Source organism: Triticum aestivum, chromosome 4A, assembly GCF_018294505.1.
Source record: "Triticum aestivum cultivar Chinese Spring chromosome 4A, IWGSC CS RefSeq v2.1, whole genome shotgun sequence".
Lineage (NCBI taxonomy): Eukaryota > Viridiplantae > Streptophyta > Magnoliopsida > Poales > Poaceae > Triticum > Triticum aestivum.
In genome coordinates, this window is record NC_057803.1 from 308360188 (window position 1) to 308370686 (window position 10499).

Below are 10499 nucleotides of genomic sequence, written 5' to 3' on the forward strand. Positions count from 1 at the left end.
CCGTTTCGACCGTAGGAGGTCAGTTTCGTCCGTTTTGCGGTACGCCACACCCCTCTCGATCAACAGGACCCCCGTTTCGACCGTAGGAGGTCTGGTTCCTCCGTTCTGCAGTACGCCAGGCCTCGTTTCCATGCATGTTCCGTTCAAGCCCTCCCGATGAGCACGACCACGCATTCCGTTCCGGCCCAGCCGGTTGGATCCCACGCGTTCCGTTGCCTCCCGATGAACACGACGCATTCCGTTGCCTCCCGATGAACACGACACATTCTGTACCTCCCCATGAACACGATGCATTCCGTTGCCTCCCCATGAACACGACGACGATGCTGTTTCTCCGTTCTGACCCAGCCATCTACACAAGCCCTAGCCATACGTATGCGCGAGTAGGCATTCGAGACCCCGCCCGTATGTACACATACGTGGCCATATTTTCTTTCTTGCACCCTGGCCGCTGTACGTACGTGTACATGCTACATGCGTGCCTCTACTATGACACGTGCGCGCCTCACATCCACCAGTATGTACATACACATTCGCGACCAGAATGACAACGCTACGTACGCTTCGACCAGGTGGGTCCCGACTATCAGGCAATTCCTTGCGTGCGAAGAGGTAGCTGGTGGGTCCTAGTAGTTAGGGGGGCGAATCGTTTTTTTTTTTGCCCAGACGCACTTCCTTGCATGCGAATGTGTAGCTGGTGGGTCCCAGCAGTAAGGGGGGGGAATGTTTTTTTCACAAAATATGGTGGCCCATCCGGTGGGTCCCCGCTATCAGGTGGAGGAATAATTATTTTGCCCGTAATAAGGAGGCACTTCCTTGTTGCGGCCATGGACCCAGTTGTCAATCTCTCTACGTACAATCCACGTCCGATGGAAGTCGTTCCTTAACCACGTTGACCACGCCGCACCGAGAGCACCAGGGCGGTGGACGACGACAAGGCCTAGGAAGGGGACGACACGGAGCAGGGGAAGACGCTGCAGTGGATGCCCACGCGTAGAGGAGTACACGAGGGTTCACTAGTTCACTACGGTGTGAGGCTGCTGTCGCCGCAGAATAACAGGGGGTATGGGTGAGTAGAGGGATGGCCTGGCCAGCGGTGCGAGTAGTAGGGGGCGGTGAGGCCTCCGTCGCATCGCAGCCAGCCACGGGTGGCAGGAGCACGAGGCATGACCGGCGCTGGTTTGGGCGGCTGGAGCAAGAAGACCAGAGGTTGAAGAAGCACTACGGCCATTGGATGGACATCGTACGGTCACTGGAGCTAGAATCGTGCATATTGACTAAGTTGACAAAGCCCTCCGTCCCCGTCAACTTAGTAGGCCCACAAGTCAGCCTGCCACTATACTAGGTCCCAGCTAACAGGGGGAGTATTCATTTTTTTGTGCGTAATAAGGAGGCACTTCCTTGCGTGCGAAGATATAGCTGGTGGGTCCGAGCTGTCAACGGCGGTAACGTTTTTTTCGCGAAATACAGAGGCCCTTTAGGTGGGTCCTTGATGTCAGGTGGAGGAATCATTATTTTGCATGTAATAAGGAGGCATTTCCTTGCGTGCGGCGGTGGACCCAGCTGTCGGTCTCTCCACGTATAGTCCACTTCAGATTCATGTCGGTCATTGACCACGTTGACCAGGCCGCACGGAGAGCACCAGGGCGGTGGACGACGGCGAGGCCTAGGAAGGGAACGACACGGAGGCCGGGAAGACTCGGTAGTTGTTTCCCACGCGGAGGGGAGTACGACTGTACCAGGGTTTACTGGTTCGTCTGCCGTCACCGGAGAATGATAGCAGGTGTGGGTGAGTAGAGGGATGGCTAGGCCAGCGATGGGAGTATGGTGGGGCGGTTAGGCCTGCGCGGCAACACAGCCGGCCGCGGGGAGGAGGGAGCAGGCAGTCCCGCAGGCGCTTGTTTGAGCGGCTAGAGCAGGAAGAGCGGAGATTGAAGAAGCATGACGGCCGTTCGATGGACATTGTCCATCGTACGGTCACTGGATCTAGAATCGTTCATATTGACGAAGTTGACAAAGCCCTCTGTCCCTGTCAACTTAGTAGGCCCACAAGTCAGTCTCCCACCATGGTGGGTCCCAGCTAGCAGGGGGAGTATTCATTTTTCTGTTCGTAATAAGGAGGCACTTCCGGTGGGTCCAAGCAGATAGCAGGGGGAACGTTTTTTTCACGAAATACGGTGGTCCGTCCAGTGGGTCCCAACAGTCAGGGGCAAACGTTTTTTTCGTGAAATACGGTGGCCTGTCCAGTGGGTCCCAGCAGTCAGGAGGGAAACGTTTTTTCCGCAAAATACTAGTGGCCCGTACGGTGGGTCCCTCCTGTCAGGTGGAGGAATAATTATTTTGCGCGTAATAAGGAGGCACTTCCTTGCGGCTGCCGTGGACCCAACTGTCAGCCTCTCCACATACAGTACTCTTCCAATGGAAGTTGGTCGTTGACCATATTGACCACGCCACGCCGAGAGCACCACGGCGGTGGACGACGGCGAGGCCTAGGAACGGGACGACGCGGAGCCGAGGAAGACGCAGCAGTGGATTCCCACGCGGAGAGGAGTACGAGGGTTCACTGGTTTGGCTGCGGTGTGAGGCTGCCATCGCCGCAGAATAACAGGGGGAGTGGGTGAGTGGAGGGATGGCCTGGCCAGCGGTGGGAGTAGTATGGGGACGGTGAAGCCTCCGTAGCAGCACAGCCGGCCACGGGAGGCAGGAGCATGCGGCACGACCGACGCTACTTTGGGCGGCTGGGGCAAGAAGACCAGAGGTTGAAGAAGCACTACGGCCGTTGGATGGACATCGTTGACCACGCCGCCCCGAGAGCACCAGGGCGGTTGATGACGGTGAGGCATGCGAAGGGAACGACACGGAGCCGAGGAAGACACGGCAGTGGCTGCACACGCGGTGGAGAGTACGAGGGTTGACTAGTTCGGCTGCCGTCGCCGGAAAATAACAGGAGGTGTGGGTGAGTAGAGGGATAGACAGGCCAGGGATGCGAGTATGATGGGGCCGTAAGGCCTGCCCGGCAGCACTGCCGGCCACGGGAGGCGGGAGCAGGCGGTTCAGACGGCGCTGGTTTCGGCGGCTGGGGCAGGAAGATCAGAGACTGAAGAAGCACGATTGTTGTTAGATTGACATCCAATGGTCTGACGCTGGTAGAGTCGATTGTTGACTAAGTTTCTTTTTTGAGAAACCTTGTGTACGCATGAACTTAGTAGGCGCACAAGTCAGCCTCCAAATCTATGGCAGACAACATAAAGCCCATTTGCTATTTTTTATAATTTGCAGCCCATTTGCTAATTTTTAAGTAATTTATTATAGCCCATTTTCTGCCCAGGACCACGGTCAAAAAGTTCAACCTTATTTTGCATATTTCGGTGGAGTCTGAACTGTTGTAATCCCGAAATGATAAACATTTTTTTAAGAACTTATTGATTTGCCAAAAAATCGTTTTGTTTTTGTAAGCAAATAAGACGTGGGACAATTGAGTTGGTTTAAGGGAAAACCAGTGGTAAAAATATCAGCGCTGGGTGGGAAAAAACAACAAAAATAAGGATGTAAATATGAAAAGGGGATTTTATGTGTTTTCAATATAATGATACGTGTATATGAACTAGTAAAACTATAGGTAGAGATTAGAAAACGGATGTAGGACATGCATTTCAAGAGGATAATAGAACTGGGCTGTGTGTTTGATTCAGTAAAAAAACTTCCTGCGGATGTTGTAAGACAAAATATAACTAACGTTGGCGGGCCAGAGGCCAGTAGATACCTGCTGGATCTTTGTGCCCCGTTGTCGTCATGGGCGGGGCCTGTTAAAAACAAAACCAACCCTGGGCAGTCTACAGCCCAGTTGAAACATGCTCGACCTAAAAAAATAATATACATGCTCAATAAACGAGAGAATTCTACAAGTACAGACTGATAACCGGGATGCAGCACGGATATTGTTTTTTTATCGTGATAATAAGTGCATGCACTTGTTTTGAAAAAATTGGAGAACTGGTAATTCGAACGGCGGGTGCTTATGCTACCCATCAAATAAAAATCAGGTGCCTGAAAAGTCGTTTCAAAACAAATGATTTAGCTTTATATCCACGTCGACCCTTGGCATGATGGTTGGAAGCAAATGCAAGTTCATATCAAAAGATCGTTAACAACAATACCAAGTTGTGAACGACAAGGTAGTACAACTACCAATACCAAACTAACTTATAATCTTTTTACTCCTGGCCCTAGTGTTCGTCTGGTAGAAAATCTTAAAGAGGACCAGCTCCCGCTCCTTCCCTTGCTCCAGGTCCCCGAGGTGGTACTGGTGCATCACCCAGTTGGTCCTCTGCTGGTCGAAGTTCTTGATGGTGTGCAACACCAGAACCTTTTTGCTGCCCGTCTGCCGGCCGTTGACCATCAATAGCAAGGCATTGCCGGTCTTGTGCCACATCGTGTGCGTGCCGCACTCCGACTGTATCTTGCGATGCATCCACGTGCCCCTTTTGAACGCCCTGGAATTGTGCTAGAAGAAATGCTTCCTTAGGCCACTGAGTGTGATACCTGCAGTATTGTGGAATACAGGTTTTAGTGTACCTAGTTGGCATTTTCATAACATCTTTGGCATGTTGCAGTCACATGTTTCACTTTTTATTAACTGTCAAATTGTAATTGCTTCACCAGGTCTGCGTCTAAAAAGAAAAATAGAGCTATAAACAAAGGAATATGTTTGTGCAAGTAGACGGCTGATCGGTGTCTTACCTGGAAGTTTCTCAGGTTGGGTGTAGCATATGCCGTGCTCGCGGTCGATGGTTGGTATGAACAAATCGATGGGAGACTGAAATCTCGCGCTGTCAGCACTCACTTTGGCCTCAAGGTGCTTGATCAGCTCCTGATCCATGGGATCGAACTTGACGCCAATCGGCAACACCGGCCAATCCTTCTTCGACTTGCATCGGTAATTCCAGTTATATGGTACTCAATGTATGATCAATCGACTATTTTAAGTGAATGATGAAAGATTTCGACAGATAAGTGTACTCCAAATCTGAAGTCCGGAATACCCGAACACGCCGCTAGGATTCTTGTGTCACATCAATTCAATGTGTGGACATGATGAATAATTTGACCGACATATACTAGTACTCCTACTGTACTGGAGTACTTACTAGTCGTATTTAGTGTCACAATTTATACATAGATTTAACTAACAAGTACGCACTTGAAGTCTAACTAATATATATATATATATATATAGGGCTGGACTATTCTGTTACTAGTAACGGAATAATATTTTGTTACCCTCGACCCTATATAGACGCGAGTCACACAATTTCACAAGTCCAGCCAAAAAGCCGCACCGGTGTGGTTGAAAATGAGCCACCACCGCCGCTTCCTTCCCCCACGTCGGCGGCTTCTCTCCACCGCGTGCTGCCGTCCTCCTTCCCCGACGCCGGCCACCTCCCTCCAGCACGCGCCGCCATCCTCCTTCCCCGACGCCAGCCGCCGCCTACTACCACACGCTGCCCTCCTCCTTCCCCGGCGCCGGCCACCTCCCTTCACTACGCGCCGCTCCTCCTTCCCCGGCGCCGGATGCCTCCCTCCACCACACGCCGCCCTCCTCCTTCCCCGGCACCGGCCGCCTGCCTCCATCACGCGTCGCCCCCTCCATCCCCTGCGCCGGCCACCTACATCCATCGCGCAGATCCCGCGCAGCCCCAAAACCTAAACGGCGCCGCCGCTGTCGTTCCGCACAGGATCGACCCACCGCTATCGCTCTGCTGCCGTGTACAACTGTACACGCAGTTCAACGCCTCAGCCCCCAGGCCGTTCAATGCCTCGCTGGCCTGCGGCTCCTCCATGGACGCCTAGGTGCTCTACTAGAGCCACCGTGGCTGATGGCAGCCCATGGTGGAGGAGTTCGTTGCGTCCATCAGTCCAACCCCATGGCTTTAGGGTGGACGATTTTTGTCGCGGCCGTCAGTTCGGACACCTGTGTCACTGCGTGCGTTGCTACCACGGCCATTTGCGTTACTACGTGCTCTGTCACCGGCCTTATGCGCACCGTGACCCCTGGCGCACTCCTTCCTCTCCCTAACGCTGCTCGTGCCCTCCCAGGCTTGATTTCCTGCTGCAGCGATGAGCTCCTGTACATTGCTGAAGTTCCGTACCTGACGGCACCAGCACGAGGATGTAGCAGCCAGGCTGGACCCCGGTTCGTGCCTCCCTCCCTCTCCCTTAGCTACATCATCGCTGTTGCAGTGCTGCTGATTAATTTCTTGTAGTGAACTGTGATGCTCTACCGATGGAGAGAAGTGTGGGAAACTGCACAAATATTGGTATTTTGGGAGTTATGAATTTGGTGCTCCGTAGGTGCCTGCTCGTATATGCAAGTGAGGGCCAGCATTTTTTTCTTCAGATTCTTGTGTTTGTACAAGGGCTAAAAGTATTTAGTTGTACAAATTGAAATTCCACATAATCCTCTGACTGCACATTTTACTTGTGACTTTGATGCTTCGTGGGTGCTTAAAAGTTTTTAGGTGGGTGGTCCGACACCGCTGTGTCCAGCAGTCCAACACCACCACTGAAGGACGTTCAGTGTCGCAATGCCTACTTTCGCCCGCGCCTCCTTCCCAGTCATCGTGAGGTACACCCTGCTCGAAATCTTTCTTCTCCATCTCCCGACGGTGAAGATCTCCGTGCCTCCTATTTGAACTGACATTTTATTACTGCTTTGATTCAGACCTGACGGAACAAGGCATAACCTCTCTCTCGTACGCAGTAATATTGCTCTCTCATCTCTCATCTCGTAGGCAGTAAGCTCTCTCATCTCTCATCTTGTAGGCAGTACTATTTTGATGAATGTGTTACAAAACAAATTCCATATTGACATTCAGTAGCTTGGAGAGAGTAGCACAGGGAAACGTGTGACAGAAAGTCCATGTCAGGACCCCGACTCAATGCCACATCGATCTAGCATGTAACACCTCATATCACTTTACGGCCTCACGCACGGTATTCCCACGGTGTCACCTTACCTTAGCCCGGGACCGTTTGCGCCTTTTGGCACACGTATATGACAGTGTCGCTAGCATCCATATGATAAGGAGCCCGGGCTGACATGGCTAGTCGTAAACCCAAAGTGGCACAGACTTACAGGGACAGGCATCCATGACCCAGCATCGAACGTGTCGGTCATCAGCGAGTGAATCCAGGATGTAGCACTGGGCTAGCAGGACTCCGGTGAACCGGGCTGTAGCAGGCTAACAGGACTCCGGTATTCATCGCGTGACATTTCCCCGAAGGGACAGACACAGGAACGAAGAAGGACACATGCCGGCCAGCCTAACTGTTCCGGAGCAGTAGCGAGCTACCATGGCTCGGTGGAAACACTAGGAGACATTTCCCGGTAAGAGAGGCTACTAAAGATAAACAACTAGATGGTCAGATCCCACACATACCAAGCATTTCAATAACATACACACAATATGCTCGATATGTGCAAATACAACATGGCATCACAACATGACTCTATGACTCAAGTAATTTATCAATAGGCTCCGAGGAGCGAGATATTACAACCATGGGTCTCATGACCCAACATTCAGAGCATACAAATCAAAACACAAGCGGAAGCTATCATGTCTGAGTACAGACATCTATAAATGAAAAAGGCTGAGAAGCCTGACTATCTATCAGATCCTGCCGAGGCACAAGATCGTAGCTGAGGTAACAAGCTAAACGTCGAAGTCCACGCGATACTACTAGCGAGACCGAAGTCTCTCTGCAAAAACATAAAATAGGCAAACGTGAGTACAAATGTACCCAGCAAGACTTACATCAGAACTATCTACAAATGCATCATTATCAACAAAGGGGTGGTGGGGTTTAACTGCAGCAAGCCAGCTTTGACTCGGTGGCTATCCTGAACTACGACTGCAATGTAACTCTTTTGAGGTGGCGCACACGAGTCCACATATTCACCATACCAATACACCACTATGGATCCGCTCCCGTCTCCCTACGAGAACGCCATCCATAGCACTCACGCTTATCTTGCGTATTTTAGGGTATCCACTTTCACTTGTCTATGAACTGATATAAGCAATCCAGAAGTCCTTTACCGTGGACACGGCTATTCGAATAGATGATGTTAACCCTGCAGGGGTGTACTTCTTCACACACGCTCTCACCACTTACCGCCGTTTACACGACATGTACTCGGCAACCTTCAAGCGGAAGCCCAACGTGGGTGTCGGCCACGGCCTACCTAAACACTCAAGTCTCTAGTCCAGGTTTATCGCCTATTCGGGTTCCATCCATGAGGAGATCCGGCCGGAGTTTCGCTCACAGCCCCAAACAATGTGAACAGGGTTCCCGAGACACCAAACGGGAGCCCGGTACACCGTGCCACGTGCCTACCGCATCACAGCCCACCCCTACGGTCAGCGCTGCGCACGGCCTCCAGCATACTACAAACACCAGAAACTACTTGCAACTCCTGGACAGAGGACAAGGGCGATCATGAAGCCGAGAGGGTCCATTGGTTTCGGGCCCAATGCGTGGTAGTAGTTGAATCATGGATCACAAACACAGAACTCAGTTCCTGAGGACGGCTGCAATGAGACAACCCACCATGTACTCCTACATGGCCTCTCACCGCTACCTTTACCAAATCGTATTCACACACTTAGCTCACACACAGTAGGACATGTTCACACACCTCTGATTCATCCCCGATGAATCAGACCTGACTCAACTCTAAGCAGTAGCAGGCATGACAAACAAGCATGAATGAGTAGGCACAACATGGCTCAAACAACTCCTACTCATGCTAGTGGGTTTCATCTATTTACTGTGGCAACGACAGGTCATGCAAAGGATAAAGGGGTTCAGCTACCGCAGCAGGTAACAGATGAAACGTTGTTGTCCTAATGCAGTAAAAGAGAGCAGGAGCGAGAGAATGGGGTTTTATCGGAATGAACAAGGGGGTTTTGCTTGCCTGGCACTTCTGAAGATAACATTGAGTCTTCATCAGTGTCAATGATCACAACGTCGGAACATCCTCTCCCGGGAGGGAACAGATACCGACAACAAAGAAGAAATACAATCAATGCAATGCACAATATGATGCATGCTCATGACATGGCAATATGAATGTGTTTTGAGCTAATGCAACTAGCAACAGATTAAATGAAGTTGGTTTGAATATAAGATTCAAATTCAAACTCCATATGTGATTATTCAGATGCCATTTATATGATTTGTGCTAAACAGCACCTATAAGTTGTTTTAACATGCATGAAAATAGTACAGATGGATAGATTGGATTTTTTTGGTCATTTTTCATATATAATTTATCTCATTTGGAGTTACGGTTGAATTTCTATGATTTTTAGAAGTTTTAGGCATTTTCTGGAATTTCCCGAATAAGAACAAATCCAGAAAACATTACTGCGTCATCCTGACATCATGATGACGTCAGCAGGTCAACGTGGCACAGTCCGGTCAAACTCTGACCGGTGGGTCCCGAGTGTCAGTGTCTAACTAAACTAACCTAGCTTAGTTAATACTAACCTAACTTAATTAGCCGGGCGGGGCCCGCATGTCAGTGAGAGAGAGGGGGGTCAAACCCGGGTCAAACTCGCCGGAGTTGACTCGAGGCTCGTCGCCGGTGAGGCCAGGGACGGCGGAGAGCGTCGGGATTCGCCCTCCGATGACCAAAAGAGCGGCGGAGGGGCTCTACGGGATGCCCAGGCTCGCGCGCATCCAGAGGACCAAGTGGGAGGTCGTGGGGTCGCCGGAACTCATGCCGGCGACGAGCTTTGGCGGCGATGGTGTTCGGTGGTGCTCGGGCGCGTCGCTACGGTGCATCAGTGAGCAAATGGAGAGGCTGGGCAGCACCTGCTAGACATGGGGTGCACTAAGAGCAGCACAGTGAGGCCAGGGGAGCACGGAGGCTATGCGTGCAGCAGCAATGGTGGACGGTGGCTTCGGTGCTCGTGGGGAACGGCGCTATGCTGCACAAGAGGGGAAACGGAAGGGCGCTGCGGCCTCCTGGGGTTGCGGTGAGCACGACGGTGGGCTCGGGAGCGAGCTGCGGTGGCTGTGGCCACGGCCACGCCATGGCGGCGGCGAGAAGCTCTCGGCCGCGGTGGATAACCTAGCTACGGCGCGCGAACGACGAAACAGAGAGGGGGAAACGGACGAAGAGCTCACGTAGACCCTGTAGAGGTGGACGGCGAGCTTGAGGGAGGCCGAACGAGGGCGGATTTGACGGCGGCGATCCGCGGTGGCCGAGGAGGGGAACGGCGAAGCTGGCAGCATCCAGGGCTTCCGGAGGGCCGTGGATCGGTGGGGAGGAAGAGGGGGTCGAGGCGGAGCCTTTGAGCGCATCGGCGAGGCTAGGGGGTGGCGGTGGCCGCGAGGGAGCTCGTCGGTGGCGGCGGCTCCGTTCGGCGAGTGAGGGAGAGAGGAAGCAGAGGAGGGGGGGGAGAGTTCGGGAGAGTGAGGGAGTTACA

The 10499-nt window shown here is 52.1% G+C and overlaps 1 protein-coding gene across 1 annotated transcript in view; it reads left to right on the forward strand.

The window, feature by feature from the left end:
* Positions 1-6739: 6739 nt before the first annotated feature.
* Positions 6740-10499, forward strand: part of LOC123081990 (uncharacterized) — a 17362-nt gene continuing 13602 nt past the window's right edge. Inside the window, exon 1 of the mRNA XM_044504461.1 lies at positions 6740-6759. The gene's annotated coding sequence lies outside the window, so the exon portion shown is untranslated. The remainder of the gene's footprint in view (positions 6760-10499) is intronic.